This window comes from Peromyscus eremicus, chromosome 4 (genome assembly GCF_949786415.1).
Source record: "Peromyscus eremicus chromosome 4, PerEre_H2_v1, whole genome shotgun sequence".
NCBI lineage: Eukaryota > Metazoa > Chordata > Mammalia > Rodentia > Cricetidae > Peromyscus > Peromyscus eremicus.
Window position 1 is genome coordinate 37,675,963 of NC_081419.1, and position 24,453 is coordinate 37,700,415.

Sequence of the window (24,453 nt, forward strand, 5' to 3'; positions counted from 1 at the left end):
GAGCCGCACTGGTGCTCGTGGCGACCGCCCGGCGGGTCCAGGGTTCCCAGCTCGCGGCAGCAAACCGCACGCTCCTCCCTCGCGGGCGCCCCAGCCCCAAGGCTACGGGCCGCCCTCCCGCACCGCCCTGCCTCCTCGCGTTGCCAGGAGTTGGAGCGTGGCTGCTGCACCCATCGGAGGATCGGGGGGTCCCTGTCCCCTCCTGCTCCTTGGGAAACGAGGGGACCAGCGGCGGGGCTGAGATTTGGCGGTGTGGTGGCTGAGTGCGACACCCCGCGAGCGCAGGCAGCGGAGGCGCCGCGGTTGTTCTGGGCGCCGCGATAGGCAGGTGTGTGTGTGTGTCCAACGGGCGACGCGCGCTGCCAGCTCGTAGGCTGGCGACAGATTGTGCTGGAATGCAAGGAATGCACCAGGGACAGAGTCCGCACGGGCCGCGGTCGCACTAGCGCCTTCCCGGCCCTGCTTTCCCCGCGCAGCCAGAGGTCACGGAGCATCTTCAGAGCTGGTGAGCCTCTTTCCTTCTCCTGCCTCCGCTTCTCTCCCTGCGGCAGAGGGCGGCGGAGAGGGAAGCGCGGTAGTTTCTTGGGGCTCCAGTCTATGGTTCTGGGTTTTTGCTGCATTGGTTTCCAGGACCGTGAATTTGGGTGTCAGTGTAGCCCAAGGTTATTGATCATTGCACAAGGCTCTTGGCAAGTTTGGTTTTGCAAGGTTTGGATAGAGCATTTTTTTTTTTTTAAACTAGGGTTTTCTGAATATCCGCAGAGACAGAGGGCCAAATGTTCTTGAGTGACGAGCTTGCAGCCAGCATATTTTAGCTGTATCAGAAAACGCCTTTTAGTGCTCCAGGTCCGGACTGTACTGTGAGAAATCTTGAATGCATCACTGCTGTCATAAGGATTGGAATATTTCCCCTCGTCATACTGGGCTGTGTTTAGGCCTCGTATAATACATAATGAATAGAAACAGAGCAGCAGTGTTTGGCCAGCGATGGGACAGATAGAACCGTCTGGTACAGTGAAATTCGGGGCGTGTAAGTTACCACTGCAAGTAACCCGGGGACATCACAGTCATGTATATTTCAAGATGTAATTAGTGGAAAGGGCCGTTTCTCTCTTTGTCACTGAGTTTCACTGAATAAAAAGCACAATCCTACAACTTTTAAAGATTGGTAAATATGTATAAAATTAATAATGGCTAGTATACATTTTTGGTCAGTTAATACAGAAAGACAATATTTTGACATATGCTTTCCCAGAACCGGGGTTAGGTTTTTGTTTTTTAGAAAGTAGAATTCGTCTCTTTTTAGATGGAGTATATTGCGTGGAAGTATCTTCATTTCTGATACCTTGGGAAACAGTTGTGGCAAATGGCAACGTGAAAGCAAGAACAAGGTCTGGAGGAAGTGTTTCTGGCTGTTGTTTCTAAGCATACCTTGTGTACTCTTCATTCCACACTGTTTGCTTGGAAGGGTGCAGGTGCTATAAAACCTTCTGCACTTGGTTATTTTGTATCCGATTCAGTAAAATAAGAAGTCAATTGTCCAACCAATCTCCTGTCTTGCAACCCCTACTTTGCATGCATCAAGGGCATTGAAAAGTCTGCAGGCATTTTAGTTAAGACCCAAGGGAAATGAAATGAAAGGTTGTGTCTTCTAGTCGCTACATTGTTTTCCAGGTATGTCTGTAATCAGTGAACCTTCTAATTTAGAGGTTTAATTCGCATACAGTAACAATGTGGAGGATTTTGGGAAGTGTTTGTAAATGCCTACAGGAAACTTTTATTATGTAACAGTACATTATAACAGTTTAACTCTTGCTTGTTTAATTTGACTTCAAGATTAGAAAGTTAAAGCAGAAGGGGGAGGTAGATTCTGCAGCTCAGCTGGCATTCGTGAGGCCCCAAGCCCATTCCCAGCTCTTGCTCCCCAAAATATAAAAGGGTATTTAGTTTCTCTGATGCATTAGAAATGGAAAATTTTGTTCAAATATACAGAGTGTATATGAGCATGATTGATTGAACAGTTAAGTTTCACCTGCTTCAGGTAAAAGCAGGCTTTCAATGGAAATGCATCCTGTTTGTTAGGAAGGCTTGAAAAGAGGGGGCTCATGATTTATAGTCATTGGGAATATCAAACTGTTTTGGCCAAAGTCTTTGCCTTCTATTATATAAGGAGAAGGTGCTGCATTTGGCATGTAAATGCCACAGGAAAGACTCTGAAATGGGAGAGATTGAGTATAGTGCTGATTCTTTCCTCTGATGCTTTTGGAGGGAGGTGGAGTAGCAGGGACATGATGGCAAGCCTGGAGAAAGGAAGCAGCTGCTGTTGAGCCAGAGAGAAAGTCATACACGTTGTTGCTGCATTTACAGGCTTCATAAACCAAGATAATCCCATGAATGGATATGACATAATATAAATTTAAAGAACCCACTACCAATTTCAATCTAATAAAAACCTGAGTAATCATATAACCTGGAGTATTTAGATTAAGTCTGTATTAAATCATAACTGCAATTTTATTTCTTCTCTGTACAAATTGGCAAAATAAATTACTTAAGTTGATTTTAAAAAATCTAGTTGTCATCTTTTAAATAGAACTCCCCTTCCCCATGTTGTTATCCAGAGATCTATTTAAATAGATTTTCATAGCTGGCATGATGCCAGCCACCTGGCTCACTGTGCCCCTTACCTGACTCCTTTCAAAATCAAGATATTTTGAGAATGGTCTGTATTCTGATGTTTTTAATTTACTTTGAGAAGTGACTCGTTGCTTTAGTCTAAAGTGGAAAACAACTCTCTTTTTTAATCGATGAAATGTAGAGTTTGTTGTAGGCTTGTTCTAGAACAAACAGCCATGGAGTTGTACGTCACTTTGGGAAATTGCCTTCAGCTCTCTGGGATGATTCCTTCTTCCATATGGAAGATAAGCTAGAGTCACTTTCTGCACTGAGGGGAAGGTGGCTCTGAAACAGAACACCCATGGACAAGGATGTGTTTGGAGAATTAAGTGACGGCTCTGTGGCCAAACTTTAACCACAGATAGTTGTACAAGAGAAAGGTAAAACTCTAAGGCACATGGCTATCAAGCTGCATGTAGGTGCAAGGAGTGATGCGCTAGCCATCCGCTTGGTCATCCTTATGCCAGGAGTGAGGATCCGAGTAAGGGGATGAGGCCTGAAGATGCCAAGACCTACAGCTTATGGACGTGATGGTCTCACCGCACTGACGGGCTTCTCACATTGCCACTTAATAATTCAGTGGAATTATCTTCATCTCTTGGGACTCAGTTACAGTGACTGAATTGGGGGTGTGACAAGAGGGTACTTCTCAGTTACACATAGAACTGCTTCACATATCCGTTGGCTAAATTGCTTTCCTCTTTTCCTTTCATAGCTTAGATGTCCTTTTACCTGATATATTAATAAATGTTGGTCACATTGCTGATCATTTTATTATTCATAGCCTTGATGACATGGTTTATTATGTGACTCATAATGATTCATGGCTGATGATAAATTGTCAATACAGGTTGGATTATAAAATTTTAATAGTATAAAATACGTCAAATATGGAAGTCTCAGAACTCTTAGGCATATCATATGAAGCATTTTTGGTGTGCTGAGTAGTGCCTGGTTGGATAGATAGATGTTGTACAGATAGCCCTCACGGAGCTTGGAGATGTCAATGGAGTATGTTGAGGGAGAGCAGAGGCCAGTAAGTCTTTTCTGTGACAGCCACAGTGTGAGTGATTTCTACTGTTAGTGTCTTAGGGTTTCTGTTGCTGCAACACAACACCATGACCAAAAAGCAAGTTGGGGAGGAAAGGTTTGATTTGGCTAACACTTCCATATTGCTACTCATCATCGAAGGAAGTCAGGACAGGAACTCAAATGGCAGGAACATGGAGGTAGGAGCTGGTACTGAGCCATGGGAGGTGTGGTGTGCTGCTTGCTGGCTTGCTTCCCCTGGCTTGCTCAGCCTGCTTTCTTACAGAACTCTGGACCACCAGCCCAGGGATGGTACCACCCACAATGGGCAGCCCTGCCCCACCATCAGTTGCTGATGAAGAAAGTATCATACAGGCAGATCTTATGGAAGCATTTTCTCAATTGAGGTTCCCGCCTTTCAGATGACTCTAGTTTCTGTGTCAAGTTGACATAAAGGACTAGCTAGCACAGTTAGCCTCTGTATTACACATGAATTCAGTGACTGCTAATGTCCTAGGTAGTGAGCCTGTTTTCCCTAATTTGGGTTCCCTGTAACCCTAGGCTACTAACACCATCACATTTGTCTGGATGGAGGAGGGGAAGCCCTTTTAAGTGACTAAGGCCATTTACCTAGAGTGTAGATGTGGTGCCTAGTGTCTGGATAGAATTTAGAGTTGTGAGTGTTTTGTCAAAAAATGCTGTTGTGTAAAAACGTGGTTGTAGTTCACCTGGGGCTATCCAAATACAGTGGAGGCTTTTAGGTCCTGGTCTTGGAACTTGGAATGCAATTTTTCATTGAAACTCAACAGTACACTTAACAAACTTTGAAACACTAGATGGATGGAACCTGGGCATCTGACCAATTATGTACTGTTTCTTATATTCCAAACTCGGGAGGTATAAATTGGGAGGCAGAATGAGATGATCTGGCACTGAACTTGATCACCTTGACAAGCTCTCACATTGGGAAGCCACTGTGTTCCTTGGATACCAATGACCCAAACTTCAAGTTTCCTAAGTATGCACATAGATCTTGTTGGCCTTCGAATCCCAGATCTTAACAACAAGAAAGTTAGGGCTCCATTTTGGGAATTTTTGGTTTCTATTTTTCTGAGTTATGATCTTACACTGAAGCCTAGGTTGGCCTGGAACTCACTGTATAGCTCAGGCTAGTCTCAAGCTCAGGGCAGTCCTCTCTCTTCAGAGTAATGAGATTATAGGCATGAGTCACCCATCGGCTCTTCCTGGCTTCCCACCCTCCCAACAGGGTCTCACACTGCAGTTCTGGCTGTTCTCAAACTTACTGTTTCGACCAGAATGGCCTGGAACTCACAGACTTCTGACTGCCTCTGCCTCCCAAGTGCTGAGATTAAAGCATGACCACTATGCCCAGCCGCCTGGCACTTTGAAATTAGAATTTCCTTCATGCTAATGACAGATTTGTGTGTGTGTGTGTGTGTGTGTGTGTGTGTGTGTGTGTGTGTGTGTATGTGTGTCTGTGTCTGTAGTGGTATAAGAGTACAGAATTGTGCCATGGCACATGTGTGGACATCAAGGGACATCTTGAAGGAATCACTTCTGTTTTACTGTGTAAGTTTGGGCATTGAATGTAGTCGGCTGGCAGGTGGCTTTACTTGCTAGGCCGTCTCCCCTTTTTGCTGGCCCTAGTTTTGTGGGGCCTTTGTTTGTTTGCTTTTGATTTTTTGTTTTTCATTAATGTTGAGAGAATTGAGGAGAGAGGGTGAATCATAAATGTTTCCAAGGTCTCACCCACAGCCCACAGCTCAGTTCAAGGTTAACTGTAGGACTTGACAGTGAGTGAGGCACATGAAAGTACCACCAAGTGATGCATCATTGTTAACAGCCAGAGGCTATTCAGTTCTGACACTACAGTTAATCTTTCGGTCTGATTTTGGTCATCTGTAAAATGGAGTGCTCTACATACCCACCTCATGGTGGTTGTGAAGATTAAACATGTTAATACCTGTGAAGTCTGTACAATAAGACCTGGCTCAGCACTGAAATGCCTCCATCATTCTTTCTAAGACCCTCCGTAGCATCCACTGAATGACTGACTGGCCTTCAGTACTGTAGACAAATGACTGTGGACACAAAGTAGATTAAGGGAAAAATAAACTACTAAAAAAATTGAAAGATAGTTTATGCAAACCAACAAATAGTGGTTTGTAAAGATATCAAAAGACCCGAGTTCTGGTTGTGGCTCTGCTACCAGGCAAGTATGTCCCCTGAGCTAGTCACTAACTCCCCTGGGCATTAGTTTTCTTATTTATGAAAAGTAGGGAGTTGGACAATGGTCTCTTGAGTGCTTCTGTTACTTATTTTCACAGCTCTTAGAGCATTAAGCATTTTCTTTCTATTACACTTTTTTTTTTCCTCAGCAAGAATGTGCTGTCTTCTTAAGAATTTATTATATTACAATTTATGCTTTGGGATAAAGGGACAGAATTGCAGTTGTATACCTGAAATTCTCAGCTCCTGGTGACACAGATGTTCAGAGTACATGGATCGAGGGTTGCATGTGTTGTGTGGCAGTGGTGATGTATAGACTGCATGAGGATACGAAGGCTCAGCAAGGTGGCAGCCAGCAGGAGCTGAGCAGCAAGCTCTTAGGATGCTGCACACTTTGTCACACACAGCCCTGCCCTTGAGGACTCATTTGTTAACACCAGTCCCCCAGGCACACTGGAGCTTTAAGACCGAGTTTTCCAGACATGTAATAGAAGCTTAGGGGAACAAAGGGTAGTGAACTAATCTTGCTGGCATGAGGAAGTCCCTCTTATTATTTGCTCAGATGGTTTGATTAGCCCTCAAGGAAATTCAACAGTCAGGGCACACAATTGTTCCTCTGAAAAGATACTTTCTGTGAATGCTTCATGATCATAGGGACTTACTGTTCCCTGTTTCATACAAGGTGGACTCTTTAAATTTGACTCTTAATCCTTATGGTATATCAACATTCAGAAATTAAGGTGGATTTCAACTGGATGGTCTTACTTAGTTTTGGGTTCTTCAGTAAGAAGAAAAAAATTCACTTAATGGAGAGAGCTTATCCCATGTCCTTCTCTCTTTCACAAAGGTGTGGTGGGTTGGGGGTGGGGGCTAAAGAACTGATGTATATACATTTTTTAAGATAATAGCTTAAAAGCACTGAAGTTAGCCATTTCCCTTAATGTGTTATTTTCAAAGGGCAAAATGAATTATACAGGAATATCTGTACTACTAAATGAATGCTTAGTGTCATAACCAAAGCAAACACTTGGGCAGGCCCTTTGGTGTGAGGTACATAAATACTCATGTAAAATGGAAGTTAAGAAGAATTTACTTTGCAGTGAAGAGAACTTTGTTTTCTGACACTTGGACCCTTGACCATCCAGGAGACAAAGGTGAGTTAGAGGTAACTTCTAACCCTGCGTACAACCAGGGAGCCAAGGAAGGAGACTGCGGATCTCTGATGGTTCAGGTATTTGTTGGAGCGCTACCATCTGTGAGATGTAGTTACTGCAATTGGATAACTCATATTAGAAAGAGACTGTGGATACATGATGGTTCAGATATTTGTTGGAGCCCTACCATATGTGAGATGTAGTTACTGCAATTTGGATAACTCATATTAAAAAGGTTCTTCTGGCTGGAAGTGTTGTGTTGCCTTTTATTTTGGTCAACACCTGTTAGTTGTGTGCTGTGTGAGATTGTGCTGGACCCCAGGAGTGGCAGGCAGCAGAAGGGAGTGTCATGGGCTGGGTGCAGCTGTCTGAGAAATCCTTCACAATTTTTTGGCCTGGTTAGGGAAGATAGATACATGAAATATGAACCAAAGACAAACCTAGAAGTCTTGGTTTATAAACAGATATGTGAGATTGTTTGATTGGTGTTAAGGATGAACTGTAAAGTGACTAGAATTTAGCTTTTACTTCTGCTTGATTACATATTTATTACTTGATAAATTTTCCAAATCAAGGGAGTCCGATGTATTGGCCACTGTCATTGACTTTTTTTGTAAAAGTCTTCAAACCCAAAGGTACCCCCTTCCTGCAATAAGATAGTGACATTAGAACAGGCTGCCATCACGAATCTGAGTGCATCTCTTGAAACAATTTACCCGATAGCTTCTGTAAAATAATTAACCATAGTGAAAATACCATAATTGTCCCAGAGTAATTGATGACTCAAGACTTGCCATTTAGTAAGTTCTTATTTTCTGGGAAAAAAAAAAAAAAGAATAGCCCAATTTAGTGTGGTTTTTGTTTTTTTTATCTTGTGTGAAATTTATAAATCTTTATAAGTCTGAACTTACTATTAATAATAGTCTCTTCCATTGCTACACATAAACAAGAGAATGATTTAAAGTCTCTCAAGACGTTTGCTGGAATAAATAGTCTCACAGAATCCACCTTGACTCTTAGAATGAAACACTGATGGAAAATTCCTAGTTATTGTCATCGACTGAATAAGCAGCAAGGGACCGACCGTTTTAATACAGCAGTAGGTGAGCAGAAATGCCACCTGGACTTTACAAGGACGGCTATTAATTTGAGACTGATGAAAAATAACTTTGCTGTGAAATGTCCAGCTCAGCTCTTTGCAGATAAAAATGTCAGTCTGAAATCTATCACACATTGTCAAATATCAATTTTCCAAAATATTCTTCAGAATTTACAAAACAATTTTCAATACATTAATTAAACCTGTATATCACCTGTTGGGGCATCCAGTGGTGGCTATATGTCAGTTCGTGGGCAAATGGTTTTTTTCCCCCTGAACTATTCCGCAGCAGGCATTCAGGTCTTTCTGTGACCAATCTTGAGCCCTACGGGATGTAGAATGAAGGAATGAGTTATGAAATGTTATTTACCTACACTTTTCAACAATCCCTTCCTTTTCATGTTGCTTTGGTAAACTGTGTTTATAGTGCATGATACTTCAATGAAAATCTTAATTTTTTTCCTCTTTCAAAAATTTCTTTTCTAGCCATTTATTAGATAAAGAATTCATTTGTCAAATTCCCTGGTAACAGAATTAATTAGAAAAATTCAGACAGATTGATTCATCTTCATGTAATCCTAAGTGTTTGGATTATAACTGTGGAGATATAATGCCCTTTCTGAAACCATCAGTAGGCACCTGTCAGGTGCCAGGGCCAGCTTGGTCGGGTTTTGGAAATTTGATATTGAGCAAACTTGATAGCTTGTCTCTTGTGACTTAGTATAGGTTGTGATCGTAACTGAAATGCTTGAGACCAGAAGTGTTTAGATTTCAGAGTGGTTTGTTTAATTTGTAATATCTGAATAGACTTTACTAGGTAAACACCACATCTGAAAATGCAAGCTAAAAATCGTTTCAAAGTCTGTACCTTTGTTTTGTTTTGTTTTGTTTTGTTTTGTTTTGTTTTGTTTTGTTTTTGTTTTTGTTTTTTGAGACAGGGTTTTTCTGTGTAGTTTTGGTCCCTGTCCTGGATCTCGCTCTGTAGACCAGGCTGGCCTCAAACTCATGGAGATTCGCCTGGTTCTGCCTTCCAAGTTCTGGGATTAAAGGTGTGCACCACCACTGCCCGGCCTAAAGTCTGCAACTTTTTTTTTTTTTTTTTTTTTTTTTTTTAATTTATTTTATTATGTATACAGCAGTATGACTTCAGGCCCGAAGAGGGCACCAGATCTCATTTCAGATGGTTTTGAGCCACCATATGGTTGCTGGGAATTGAACTCAGGACCTCTGGAAGAGCAGTCAGTCAGTGCTCTTAACCTCTGAGCCATCTCTCCAGCCCAAGTCTGCAACTTTTAAACAATTATTAAGAATATTTTAGGTCTGGAGAGATGGCTCAGAGATTAAGAGCACTGGTTACTCTTCCAGAGGTTCTGAGTTCAGTTCCCAGCAACCACATGGTGGCTCACAACCATCTATATTAGGATCAGATGCCCTCTTCTGCATGCAGGTATACATGCAGAGCACTCATACATAAATATAAATAAATAAAATAAAAGAATATTTTAAATTTATTCTTTGACAATCTCACATACATATGCAGTGTGTCTTGAAACTTAGAACTTAAAAGATTTATTCATTTTATTTGTATGTGTGTGCCTGAGTGTATGTATATTAAGTGTGTGCAGGTGCTTTTTGAGTCCAGAAGAGGGAGACGGACCCCTGGACTGGAGTTAGAAGTGGTTGTGACCCACCCTGTGTGGGTGTTGGGAAATGAACCCTAGTCTCTACAAGAGCAGTGACTTCTCTTAACTGTTGTACCATCTCTCCAGCTTTCTAAACTTAGAACTTTTGGGTGCAAACATCATGCTCAAATGATTCAGAGTTTGGAGGATTTGGGATTTCAGATCTTTAGATAAGGAATGTTCAACCTGCAATACCTTTTGAATGCGTAGCTATAGGATTAAAGACAAAAGCACATAAAGTCCAGAGTTTTTTAAGAAGGAAAAATGTTATTAAATCCCAAGAGTATCATTGGCACCAAAATTATGTAAATCAAATGAGAATCTACGTAGGTAAAGTAAACCAAGCCAAACCTTTAATAGTGTCATTAGAAATGTTCTTATACATCTTGTTGTCTTTTCCTCAGATATTTGTTGTAATAAAGTTTGGATAAGTTCTTCCTCCTCCTTCCCCTTTTTAGGTTTTCAAGACAGGGTTTCTCTGGTCCTGGCTGTTTGGGAACTCACTTTGTAGATCAGGCTGGCCTAGAACTCAGAGATCCGCCTACCTCTCGGTCCTGAGTGCTGGGATTAAAGGTGTACACCACCACCACCTGGCATCTCTTCCTTCTATTATTATTGTTACAAGGTCTTGATGCATAGCTCGGGCCAACTTTGAACTTGATATTCTCCTGCCCTACCCTCTGCAATGCTGGTAACAGTTATGCATCACCACCCAGCTCAAGTATACTTTTCATTAAATTGAAAAAAACTTTGTGTGTGTGTGTGTGTGTGTGTGTGTGTGTGTGTGTGTGTGTGTGTGTGTGTTTAGGTCAGAGGGCACCCTCAGGTTTTGGCTGGTCCTCATCTTCCACCTTGTTTGAGAGGAGGGCTCTTTGTCATCTTTTTAGCTGTGCATGCCAGGCCTGTGAGCTTCTGGGAATTCTGCTGTGCCCATTTCCTGTCTTCCCGGAGGTGCACCGTGATTGCAAAGGCTCCTGCCACAGCATGTTTTTGTTTTGTTTTTCCTTTGGGTTCTAAGCATTCAAACTCACTGAGCCATCTTCTCAACCCTTAATTGAAATTTCAGTTGTAAGATCATTGTGAATTTACATGTATTTATGAGAAACAATACAGAAAAGTCTGGTACAGCCTTTACCTGGGTTCCCTCAGTTCCTAGCATAGGTAAACTGTAGTCCAGTGCTGACATAGACCCTGTCAAGACACCAAACATTCCCATCACCAGAAAGCCTCTTGTGTTACTCTCTTGCAGGTATGTTCCACACCTGTGGCCCCTCCTCAGTACCTGGCAGCTTTGACTTCTGTCATTTTTGTCATGTTAAGAGTGTTATAAGTCCGGGCAATTGACACTTAATTTTGGATTTTTTCCCACTTAGCATAATTCTTTGGCGATTCATTCAGATTGCTTCATTCAGCAATATTCTATTCTGTGTAACAGTGTTCCATGATACGAATGTGCAGCTTGTTAAGCTGTTCACTTGCAGGTTCTAATTTATAGCAATTACAAGCCAAGCGTTATAGATACTAAAAGATGATCTCACAGGATGCGCTCTTCCTTTCTATCTGGGCCTTAGTGTGCTGTGCAAGCACTCTGCCCGTGAGCTGTGGCTCCAGTCCTGTTGATAGTCGTATACATGTTGTTGTGCTAGCAAGTTCGTATTTATCTGAGAAGTCCACAAGTACAAGTATCTCATTAAATTATGTATTTTTAAAGTTTTCTCTCCAGAATTATATACTCAATTATATGAGACCTCATATATATTAGCTCTAATGTTTTGATGAGTTAAAATGAAAGTTTTTTTAAAAAAAATAGATTTATAGCTCTGGGAAAAAACTTGTCTATAAAATTATGTCTCTTGCTATTGTTTTGTAAACTTATTTCCTGTGAGTTTGTTGTATTTTTTCAAGAGGCCATAAAGTGATTTTAAGTAGGATTCATAGTTGCTTGGTTTCATGATTGACTGGTTGGTTCTGTTATATTGTATGTTATTTTAGACAGTGGCTGTATTTAATTTCCTATAACAATATTATATTTAATGTAATTGTTAATTTTTTAATGTAAATTGTTAATTTTCGCTCTTTCAGAATTGTAGTATGTGTGATGATGCATAATATTAAAATAGAGAGAGCAGGAAGGGCCCGATGGGTAAGGCGATGGCCTCGTCAGCATGAAGACCTGGAGTAGATCCTCAGAATCTACCTAAAAGGGGGCTCAGCCTTTTTGGTGAGCTCCAAGCTACTAAGAGACCCTGTCTCAAAAGCAATGGGGAAAGTGCCTGTGGAGTGACACTGGAGGTTACTGCCTGGGCTCCACACACTTGCACAAATGTGCACACCCACATACACACAAAAACGTGTACATACACACACACACATACATACATACATACATACATACTTACAGAAGACATTTTCATGCTCCAGGCTAATGGGCCTGACCAGTGTGGATGTAAAATGAAGATGGTATCCTCATGTGTGTTTGGAATGACCTCCGTTGTCAAGCTTTTAAAGCTGGGTGGGACTCTTCCCTTTTCCTGAAACATTTTCTAAAGCACTGTTTCTGTTGCCCCCCCCCCCCATACTCCCATCATTGTTTTGCATGGCTATCGTGTACACTTTCTGCTGGAGGAAAATGCTGAAGTCATTTCTGACCTAAAGTCTTCACGGTTGTTATGTTAGTCTGATTAGGTTTTTTTTTTAATATCTTTTCTACCTTGAGGTCAAACATGTTTATTTCATAATTTAAAGTAACATCATACATATTACTTAGCTGGTTTTATTCTTTGTTCTATATTGCTTCTGTTCATTTAAAAATGTTCATTATTAATATTTCAACCTTCTGAAATCAGATCTGAAAAGATATACATTGACTCCATGAGCAATCCTAAATTGTAGCTATACAATATGATCCTTTAATGCTGTTTTTAAAAAAAGTTCCTTTTTCTATGTTTGTTCAGTGTAACCTTTTTTTCCTCCTCTTGCCGACATGAAACCTTCCCTTCCACCCTGCTCCAGATGAGAGTCTTCCTTCTGTGCTTGTCAAGCACGTGCCCAGCTCTGTTAGGAGCGCCTGTCACATTGTGTTGTCTTTGTTTTCTTTGCCATTTCCTGGCTGCTCTGTTAGCCTCGCTAGGTTAGGGCTGTGTCACGGCATCATAGTAATTCTCTCACCTAACAGTATTCCTGACATAGAGTAAGCACCAGATGCTTGCTGTGAGCGAATAATTAAGTACTTTGTTTACACCCTCGGAGACTGCTCTTTCCTCAGGCTCCAGTATCTCTTCCTTGGTGATCCTGAAGGTTCCTTTTCAGACTTCTAGAATGCCATTTTAGGCCCTTCATTGTCAAAATCTAATCTTGTTTGAGACAGGGTTTATGTAGCTCTAACTGTCATGGAACTCACTATGTAGACCAGGCTGACCTGGAACTCACACCGATCCTCCTGCCTCTGCTTCCCTAGTGCTGGGATTAAAGCTGTGCGCCACCATGCCTGGCTCATAACTCCAATCTTGAACCTTCCTTTCTACTTAATGTTTCCCATCCTCCCCGCCACCAAGTGTGCAAAAATCCTTAATCCAATCCCACCTCTTCTGTTTGGCCTGAGGGTAGAACTCAGGTCATCAGGCTTGCGCAAGCACCTCTGCCCACAGAAGCATATCTCTAGCAAAATTTTCCCCTTTATTCCCTGGCTTTTAATTATAAGTCTTCCATGATAATTTTTGTTGTTATATTGGACGTTTGTTTCTATTGGTTAGCTCTTCTCTCAGCTGTTTTGTAGAGGCCCACAGAGTTTCCCTAGTGAGACCTTCCTTACTCAGGGTCAGAAAGTCTGAGTTTGCTTTACTTAGCAGGGCTGCATAATGGGATGATTTGGCCAGGGGCGTGGTTACCAGGTGTTTGGAAGGGTCTACACTTGGCTGTATGGTGTGCTTTGATCTTACAAGAGGCTTTTTGCCTCTCCCCTTGGCATATTATAAAAAGCCCTTTTGAGAAAACAGAGTGGCTGGATATTGACCCAGAGCCCTCCCTAAGCTTTCCTGTGTCTCTGTCTTTCTTATTGTCTCTTTCTATCTTTCTACCTAATATTTCCTCGTTCCTCTCTCCTCCACCCAAGAGCCCTTCATAATGTGGGAGCAGGTTGGACCTGGACTCTGGCAGACTCCCACACTGTTCCCTTCAAGTAGAAAGTGTTTTGGGGGAAGACTTGGTTCTTGTCTTTCACATTTTCCATCTCAAGTGACGCATTTCATGTTGAGGTGGCTGGAGAAATAGCGTCTGTAGGGCAAGGTTAGTACCTAATTGAGATGTACTCAAAACCACAGGCTCACCTTCATCCTTAGCATTTGCTAAGTACTTGTTATGTGCCAGTCTTTGGTGTATGCTGAGGTGTTTTAAAGACCTCACAACAGATAGTTACAATATAAGCAGGGTTTGCTTCTCCAAGTTAACCTTTTATTTTTATACTGTACTATCTTATATCAGAGAGTTAAAGCTATAAATCATAAAACAAACACATTTATTTATTGAAATTTTAATTTTAACAAAGGAAAAAATATGTGTTTTGAAGCTACCAACTGTGCTATTCTGTATGGTGCCACTGGCCTCATGTGCTGTTTTAATTGAAAACACGGTCCTGTACTCAAACAAGCCAGATTGGAAGCCTTGACATGGCCACACGTTGCAGAAAGTTGTATTGGAAGTAGCATAGAGAGGAACTGGGGCCAGTTACAGGTAATAAAATAGAGATGCTTTTTAGACTAAGCAAGGTAGCATAGCCTTGTAGTTCCGGGACACGTTATCATGGACGCTTATTCTGGAGGTCCTAAGGGACTTACAGGTTCTCTGCTGTGAATGGGGGACCATGATGGAAGACAGCAAAAGATGCTCCCTTCTGTCACCTGTATGACTCAGAAAAATGACAAGAATTCCAAAAGCTCTGTGCCTGGACCTTGGGGGTAGAGGCCAAATACACATACTCTTACTATAAGTCAAGTAGTAAATTGAGGAGTGGATTGTAGATGTACAAGAATATGTGGTGTTATACTTGTTTTCATTGATGTCAAGTTTTTTTATATAATTTATTTATTGTTATTTTGTGCATTAGTGTTTGATCTGCATGTACATCTCTGTGAGGGTGTCGAATCCCCTGGAGCTGGAGTTACAGACAGTTGTGAGCTGCCATGAGGGTGCTGGGAATTGAACCTGAGTCCTTTGGAAGAGTAGTCAGTGCTCTTAACCACTGAGCCAAATCCCCAACCCCCAATATCAAGCTTTTTATGTCTTTTATATTTTTTAGATTGGGCCTTTGGCACTTTCAGTAAATTCTGTCATTTGCAGCAGTAACCGTTGATTGGTGGGGAAACTGGTGCACCTGTGAACATGGCCTTTGTCGTTGGTGCCACAATGCTGGGAAATAGTAAGAAGCCAGTGAGCATGGGCCTTCCAGAACTTGTTAATTTTTTTTCAGACTTATTTTTTATTTTTTTTATGTGTGAGTGTTTTGCTTACATGTATGTATGTGCACCGGGTACATGCCTGATGCCCATGGAGGTCAGAAGAGATCATTGGATCCCCTAGAACTGGAGTTTTAGATGGCTGTGAACTGCCATGTGGGTGCTGGACCTTAAACCTGGGTCCTCTGCAAGGTCAGGTGGTCTTAACTGCAGAGGACTCTCTCTGCCTTCTTCCAGCACCTTCAGCACTGATTACTGTGTGGCAGGCCTTGAGTTTTCCAGTTTCTTGCTTCCCACCACAGCACAGGTCTCTCTGCTGAGACTTGCAGGGACAGAAATGGCAGAGCCCTTGTCTTCAAGGAGCTTTGGTTAAAAATTACTGAAGATTCTGGGGATAGAGGAGGAGGAAATTATTGTCCCGACTCTAACTTGCAGTTTTACTTTTGAAAGCAAGATGCCAATACTGCCCAGCACACATGGAAACCGTTAGATACAGAACAAGGTACCCACACAGTTCATTCGGTCCGCGGAGGGCCACCCTGCTTTACAGTCACAGGGAAGGACCTTCACTTCCTCTTGGTTTTTCTCTTTAATCCTGACCTTATAAGAAACACAAATATCTGCTTTTAAAATTTCCATAAACTAGGTTCATGGCAAAAGATATGCAAAATACAGTATGAGTTGCCTCAAATACTTGGATTTTAAATTTTAAGCTTCTAACATGAAAAATGTGACAGCAATCTCTGCCTTAGCCTATATAGTCTTGTTTTTTATGGTTGCAAAAGGTGAGGTGATGGCTGTTCCCACAGGGAGGTACAGGTTGAGAGTGCTCAGGTCCTGGTATCTCAGTTGGGTTATAAAGCGATTTGGACTGATAGCATCAGCTAAAGAAAATTACTTATTCTACCTGTTTTGGTCCATTTTAACTTCCAGTCTTGTGCTGAGCTGCTTGAAGCTTTCTGAAGCAGAAAAAGAGCTGAGGAAGAGTGTTTTTTCAGTCCACCTCCTTGGGAGCATTTCATAAGGGATTTTTTAAATGTTGGCTACCTGTAGAATGAGACTGGATAATTTAGGCATGTTTAATTTTTCAATAATCAGAAAGCGTTTCATGCCTTTGTTAAGTTTAATGGTGTAGCTAAAATAGGAATTGCTTTGCAGTGACTAGTTCTTCTTTTCTTTGAAATAACACTTAGTTCAATAAATGACAGTTAATGGAGGAAAGACATTGTCCTGATTCTGTAGCTGTGAATAAGAACACTCCAACAAGCATTCATTGATATTTAAGTTGGATGCGACCGCTCTGTCAAATCAAGCAGAGGGGAACAGCTTCACTTACAGCCTGTCTGCTCTCACACACACCAGCGTGTTACTGCAGTGGTGTGCACACTTGGAAATAAAGCACATAACTTCATGTCAGCACTTGAAGGCTTTTTTTTTTTTTTAAACAATGAGCAAAATGTTAGACATTTCAATGTGAATAGCTCTCATGATCCAGAAAATACGAGCAGACAGTTTAATTGTTCTTGACTGTAAAAATTAAATCTGATATTAACTTTAATCCAGGGAATCTATTCACGTAGGGTTTTCCCCTGATTTTAAGCAAAACCTAAATTTGCATGCCTAAGCACCCACACTGATGTAGCATTCAGAAAGAAAGTCTGATGACCCATCCCCTTCTCTGACCCTTCTGTCCTGTTGTTTGGTTTTCCTCACACTGTCCAGGAGCATGCACAGGACTTCTCTGTTTTAACACTCGGTCTACCAAAGCCTTGACTTGGCCATACTTCTCCCAAACTGTCAAGGCTCTGAGAGGTTTCTCCATGCATGGTAGTGTTCTTTGGTGAATGCATAGGTCGGTGGCCCTGCTGGAGGGTGGAGCTGAGTCTTGAAGTCTTTGTAACCACTTAGATACATTGCTCTTAAAATGGGATGGCTTAGAAATGCTGATGGAAAATGTCGTGGACACTGGATTTTCACTAATGTCCTGAGGCATTCCACCAACCCCTCTCTCGTCTCCCTCCTCCAGCTGTTCTTGTTATTTTGAGGGAGAGGCTTGCTGTACTACCTAACCTAGTCTCACATTTGAGGTCCTCCTCTCTTAGCCTCTCAAGAAGGAGGATTACAAATAACATTACCCTGCCGGGCGGTGGTGGCACACGCCTTTAATCCCAGCACTCGGGAGGCAGAGCCAGGCGGATCTCTGTGAGTTCGAGGCCAGCCTGGGCTACCAAGTGAGTCCCAGGAAAGGCGCAAAGCTACACAGAGAAACCCTGTCTCGAAAAATCGGGAAAAAAAAAAAAAAAAAACAAATAACATTACCCTGCTGTGCCCATCTTTCTTTCTGACAGAAGAACTGCTACATACCTTTTAAAAAAGATTTATTTTTACGTGGGGGTGGGGTGGGCAATGTGCACACAAGTGCAGCTGCCCGTGGAGGACAGAAGTGTTGGATTCTGCTGGAGCTGGAGGCAACTGGGAGGTGCCTGGCATGGGTTTTAGTAACCAAACTGCTAGAACAGACTGCTTTCCCCGTTTTCCCAGCTCCCTCTTCTGACCCTTTAATACCTCTTTGAAGAAGCCCGTCTTTGCACTTGAACTTATGGCCTCATTTTTTTTCCTATTTTTTGTTAAGAAATTTTTTATTCATTTTACATACAAATCACAGATCCCCCTCTCCCCTCCTCCCACCCCTCCAGCCTTCCTCCCCCAACTCACTCCCCAATTCCTCCTACAAGAAAGTAAGTCCTCCCATGGGGAGTCCTCAGAGCCTGGTACATTTAGTAGAGGCAGGTCCAAGCTCCTCCCCCTATCTCAAGGCTGTTCGAGGTGTCCCACCATAGGTAGTGGGCTCCAAAAAGCCTCCTGGCCTCATTTTAAATCCTTCTATCAGAGTTTGTTTATTTGTTCAGATACTGTGTTTGGGTTGTCTTCTCACTAAATCTAGACTTAAAAAGTTACAAAACTGACTTATGTTTTAGTTGTTAGTACTCAGCAAATGCTTGGCACAGATACGAGATCTGAATCTTGAGCATTTCTTTATCAGGAGGCCTGGTCTGTTTTTCTCTATGCGTATGTGCACAAGGGCATCCTTTGGAGGAACTGTGAGTTTTCTCAGCTGAGTCCCTCGGTCCCAGGTTACTCCCTGAAGAGCACGTGTCTCACTCATCGGTTAGCTATTCCAGCGGACCTTGCCTTAGGTCCTACATGGAGGAGCTACATGGTAGACATAACTGTAGGTTGAGTAGCAAGAAACAGTGACAACCATGTTGTTTACTTTTGTAGTCTGGGCTAGCCACATTATTGTGTCATCAAGTTCTTCAAGCAGCTTTGAGTCTTAAAGTTGAAAAATAGTGGTTCTTAATCTGTGACCTGAATCCCTAGCCAGTTAACGTGGTAATATCCCTAAAATTCAGGTTATAAAGGATGTATTGATCTTGACAGTGCTTTCTGCATTTCATTCATTCATTCATTCATTCATTCATTGTTTTTGAGACAGTGTTTCTCTGTGTAGCTCTGGCTGTCCTGGAACTCGCTCTGTAGACCAGGCTGGTCTCAAACTCAGAGATCCACCTGCCTCTGCCTTCCAAGTGCTGGGATTAAAGTCGTGCACTACCACAGCCCAACTGCCATTTTATTTTGTTGAGTTTATTTATGTAAAATTTCTTTTTATTTGTGTGTGTGTGTGTGTGTGTGTGTGTGTGTGTGTGTGAGAGAGAGAGAGAGAGAGAGAGAGAGAGAGAGAGAGAGAGAGAGAGAAAGTGAGTGTGCTTGTAGAGTCCAGAAGAGGGTATAGGAGTTATGGGTGGTTGTGATCTGCCTGATGTGGGTTCTGTGAACCAAACTTGAGTCTTCGGAGAAAGCAAAAAGTACTCTTACCAACTGAGCCATCTTAGCACTGTATCTCTGATTTTATTGATTATTTTATACTGTGTCTTAGGTTTAGCTGTGTGAATTCCTTTTGCATTTTTAAATTTTAAAGAAAGTATTAAAAAACAAAAACCCCATAAACTATCCACAAATTTTATGGAATCCAGATATAGCCAATAATTGACATTAAAACCATTCTTAAAATGGAGTAACAATTCCTCCGTCTGTCCCTCCCTCCCTCCCTCCCTCCCTCCCTCCCTCCCTCCCTCCCTCCGTCTCTTCCAGATAGTCTCTTCGTAGTCTGGCTGGCCTCTAGTTCACAGAGATCCACTTGACTATGCCTCTTGAGTGCTGGTATTAGAGGCATGGACCACCACAGCCAACACACAGTGTTTTTCATATTTAAAATGTACTGTTATCCAAAGAGCAAACAGTAGCCAGTAGTGGCCTGGTGACTTAAATGTTCGGTGTAATAGGAATTAAGTCATTTATCCTGAACTCAGATGTTCTCCTCGTGTCACCAGAACATCCAAAGACTGTTTTGATCTTAAACATTTTTAACTGTTTTTGTTTTTGTTATTTGTTTGTTTGAGGCTGGATCTTGCTGTGGCCTTGAACTTTTGATGAAATGCCCTAACCTAGGAAAATATTTTGATTCATTTAAGTAGCTAGCCTTAGTACTACAGCATCTGTCTAGTGTGCATTGATGGGTCAGCAAGCAAACGTGAAGAGCTAAACTAGGGAGATGATCAACAAAATGAGCCCCTAGGAGTTGCCTACAAGACTTTGCTGAGGGGATGTGATGGGTGAATGAAAGACATCTGTGCCCGGTTTGTCTTCTCTTAATGAGGTCCAAGCAGTTTGCTGCTTCAGGTATGATATCTTAAATCTAAGAGTCGGACATGAGAAGGAAAAGGGTCCTTGGCTGTGCTGCCCTACCTATTTGAATGTTAAAATGTAGTCCAGCTCTGCCGCCACAGTCTTAGTAGAATACAGAGTGGTCCCGTGAAATGCTGAGTTGCTTACGTTGTGAGGACAATGAACTCACACAAGCCAGCCAGCCATACCTTCCTAGAGTCTGAGTATCAGATTGCTTATACTATATATAAATATTTTATATATGAATTCACACTGTCCAGATCTGTATAGTTGTCAAGCACTGGATCACTGTTTTGCTATAATTTGTCCATTGCAAAGTCTTCCCTTCCTAGGTAACTATCCTGAACTTGTTAGTGAGTAGGAACAAATTCTATATGAAAAGCACTTGGTGTTGTCTATTAGACATTATATCCAAGTAAAGTAAGATCTGCCATCAGTAATTACACTGTCAAAATCCCTAAAGTGCTCTAGTTAGGTACCTCAGAAGTAGGAGTACTGATGATGACCACCATACCCTAGCTTTCAAGTCCAAACCTTATATACCTTACAGTTTGAGCAAAATGTGCCCCAAGTAAATGTCTACTTGCATAGCCCTATGCCTGATGAGTAAGACACATATGGGAGCTAATGCATTCTATAAGCTTGAATATGTATAATGAAATTATAATATGTCTTTGTCAGTGCTCGAGTCAAGGAGGAAAATTTTCTGACAGTAGTAAATAGTCTAGTCCCAGTTCTTTAAAGGCCAATGGAAACTTTCTCAAAGTAGGTCCAGAATGAATGTATAACAGTGCTTCCTGGGCAACATATGTTGTCCATCAGCTAATCTATATGGGAATCTATCTCACACTCATGCTTCACCCCCAAACCCAGGAGATTGCCTAGGCTAGCCCAATTAGAGGTATGACTTTTGCAAATAAGGAAAAGCTCATCCAAAAGGGAATACTTGATTGTAGCAGAAATACCAGCTCCTGCAGCACCAAACTTAATTATGGCCTGATTCTCTGGAGGTCAAGCTGCAGAAGCCAAAAGAGCAATATCACAGGTGTAGGTAGGGTCCCTGCAATTTTGTTGTCTAACTAAGACTAGACAGAGGTCCAATTTCCTAAGAAGAGTTAACATTTTTAAAATTTCTAAATTAGGGACCTGACAAGATGGCTGAGTCAGTCAAGGTGCCTGCCACCAAGCCTGACCCACCTGAGTTTGAGCTCCAAGACCTACGTGTAGCTGAAGTTTTCCTGGTCCTGCCCAGCTCCTGTAGCCCTGTGGCCGCTTGGACCCAAGTAAACACACAGAGGCTTATATTAATTAAAACTGCTCAGCCATTAGCTCAGGCTAACTATTGACTAGCTCTTACACTTAAATTAACCCATAATTCTTAATGTTTAGCCACATGGCTGGGTACCTTTTCTCAGTTCTGCCTTCACATCTTGCTTCTACTGTGTCTGGCTGGCGACTCCTGACTCAGCCTTCCTCTTCCCAGAATTCTCCTCTCTCCTTATCCTGCCTATACTATACTTCCTGCTTGGCTACTGGCCAATCAGTTTTATTTATCAACCAAATGAAAACAACACACATTCACAGCATACAGAACAACATTCCCATCACCCACGTGGTATAAGGAGGAAACCAACTCCTGTAAGTTGTCCTCTAACTTCCATGTGAATGCCATGGTACACCCTAAACAAACAAATAAACAAAATTTTAGGAGTCCCTAAAGGAAAGCCTGCTCAGCTATAGAGACTGACTCCTGTGGGATGCAGGTAAGCTGGTAAGTGTAGTATTCTTCATCCATGTAACGAGGAGAGAGACAAAGTTTATTCTACTCAGCTCTTGTGTTCCAAAGAGAAATTCGCAGTTCAAGCTGGAACGTTCTCAGTCTCCTAAAATAGATTGGGAACCTTGGAGAGCATACATTTGCAACTTTATTTTTTTGTTAAGGGTGTGGTATGAAGCTTAAAACTAACTTCATGCTCGTTACAAGATGAGAAGTTATACAGTCGAAATTACAGTTTCTTCTAGATACCATCTTGTTTTTTTAGTTATTGAGAAAAATTATTTCAGAATCTTAACAGCAATCACTTTAAGCTGGTGTCTGGCCTCTTCTCTCTGGTGAGTTACTGTGTTGTGAAACATTCAAAAGCAGGTGATGTGCTGTGGCTTTGACTCTCAGAACCTAATAGACACTCCGCACTCTGCCAGCAGTGCACCAGGTCTTTAAAGTCCCTGTGCTGAAAGCCATTAACATGCCAGAGCAGTGCTGGCCTTGGTGCTGTACTAATTCAAGATAAATGGGTCATCAGCAGGCCCGTCCACTGCCACCCACCTACTGCCCAGCATTCAACTTTGCAGTGGCTTGTTCATCCTTTCTCTGTTTAATGGTTTCCTAAATAGTCTTGATAGGGCCACCTAGTTATTACCAAGTTTACCTACATCAGTGTGACCAAAATTTGGATTCCATAGACGTTTTGTTGGCTATTCAAAACCATATTTGAATTTGAGGGTACGTAAAATTAGACACTTATGATTGAGTTTTTAGAGTATTTCAAACTTGGGAAAGTACAGCAATAAGTGAATGCTCCTGAAAATATTTGTCATATTTTAAGATTTTTGCTTAGTTGTCTACGATTTCTGAAGTTAGGCTTATCATGTTCATTTTGTTCTGGATGTGCTGCACATGTGTTTTTCTATAAACACGGCCTTTTAGATTCAGAAAACATTTGCTGTGGTCATGACTCCCTCTCATCAGCCACCCTCACCACTAATGAGGAAATCCTACCCACCCCGTAGTTCATGGCAGGGGCTCGCTCCCATTCCTTTCTTAGGTTGGGCTGCCAAGCCCTCATTCTCTAGGAAGTTTCCACTATTTTTACTTTTCCATTAGTAGGAATTACTTAAGCAACAGTTTTCTGTCTTTTTTTTTTTTAAGCTGTCTTGCAATTTAAATATCAAATATTAGGTTTCTTAGTGTAGCATGTTTTTAAATTTTCATTTTTTCCTTGATCTATTTATTCCTCCTATTAAGCATGTATAACCAGATTGTCATTTCCATACCCCAAGTGAGATTCATGTCGTTATCAATTTGGTAAAGAGTATATCTAATAACAACTGTATTAAGGGGGAAAAAAGCTTCATTAACCTACCACACGGCATTGTATTCTGTGGAACTTGTTGTGTGTGGTATATACGTGTATACATGTGCCTGTGTGTGAAGGTCAGGAGTACATGTCGATGTCTTCCTCTATCACTTCCTACTCTATTTTTTTGAAGATTGTGTGTGTGTGTGTGTGTGTGTGTGTGTGTGTGTGTGTTGGCGTACACACCTGTGCATTCACATGTGTGTCTGTGTGAATGTGCCTCTCTAGAGGCCAGAAAAGGGCATCAGTTTCTGAGAGCTGGAGTTACAGGGTTTGTGAGTTGCCTGACTTAGGCGTTGGGATCTGAACTCCACACCTCATGATTGAACAGCCTTGCTTTTGGAGACAGGCTCTCGTGAGCCTGGAGCTCTCCAATGCTAGACTGTCTGGCAGTGAGCTTCAGGGATCTGCTTGGCTCGGCCTCCTCTTCCTTGGTTTGGGATTGCAGACACTAACTCAGCCTTTTGTGGGTACTGAGAATCCAGAACCAGGCTCTCACTCATGCTTGCCCACTGATCCATTTCCCCAGGCCTGTTCCATGTCTTTGGTAGATGTGTTTAAAAGTCTCTGAATTTCCCTGGGCGGTGGTGGTGCACACCTTTAATCCCAGCACTCAGGAGGCAGAGCAAGGCGGATCTCTGAGTTCAAAGCCAGCCTGGTCAACAGAACAAGTTCTAGGACAGCCAGGGTAGCACAGAGAGAAATAACATCATGAAAAGCAAACAAAGTCTCTGGATTTCCATACAGCCCAGGTGAGCAGGTGTTTTTCCAATCTTGATAGGAATGTTTTACTAAAGCATTTATGATTCCTCTTTAGAGATATATCTAAATTTTATACCTCAGTGTTCTTCCCTGTTCCTTTCCCCACTCGTACTTGTAACTTCTACAAGAGAAATGTAAATTTCCGTTTTTCTCGAGCTTTCCTCACTAAACGTTGCAATCTCAGAGGGAAGAGAGCCTGGGCCCTTAGAAGCCCTGATCTGAGCTGCTGCTTCACAGAGAGCAGCTCCGCTGCATCCGCCTTTGTCTGCTCAGAAGCCAGTGCCAGCTCACACCGTCACAGCTCACACCGTCGTCACAGCTCACACCGTCGTCACAGCTCACACCGTCGTCACAGCTCACACCATCACAGCTCACACCGTCGTCACAGCTCACACCGCCGTCACAGCTCACACCGCCGTCACAGCTCACACGGTCACAGCTCACACGGTCACAGCTCACACCGTTGTC

At 42.1% G+C, this 24,453-nt stretch overlaps 1 protein-coding gene across 14 annotated transcripts in view; it reads left to right on the forward strand.

Annotated features, from left to right (window-relative positions):
• The window catches only part of Pkp4 (plakophilin 4), a 225,997-nt gene that overhangs the window by 485 nt on the left and 201,059 nt on the right, over nucleotides 1-24,453 (forward strand). Inside the window, exon 1 of one of the 14 annotated variants that reach the window (XM_059260492.1) lies at nucleotides 383-505. The exons of the other annotated variants lie outside the window; for them this stretch is intronic. The gene's annotated coding sequence lies outside the window, so the exon portion shown is untranslated. Of the gene's footprint in view, nucleotides 1-382; nucleotides 506-24,453 lie in introns of those variants that run through there. 14 annotated transcript variants of the gene reach the window in all.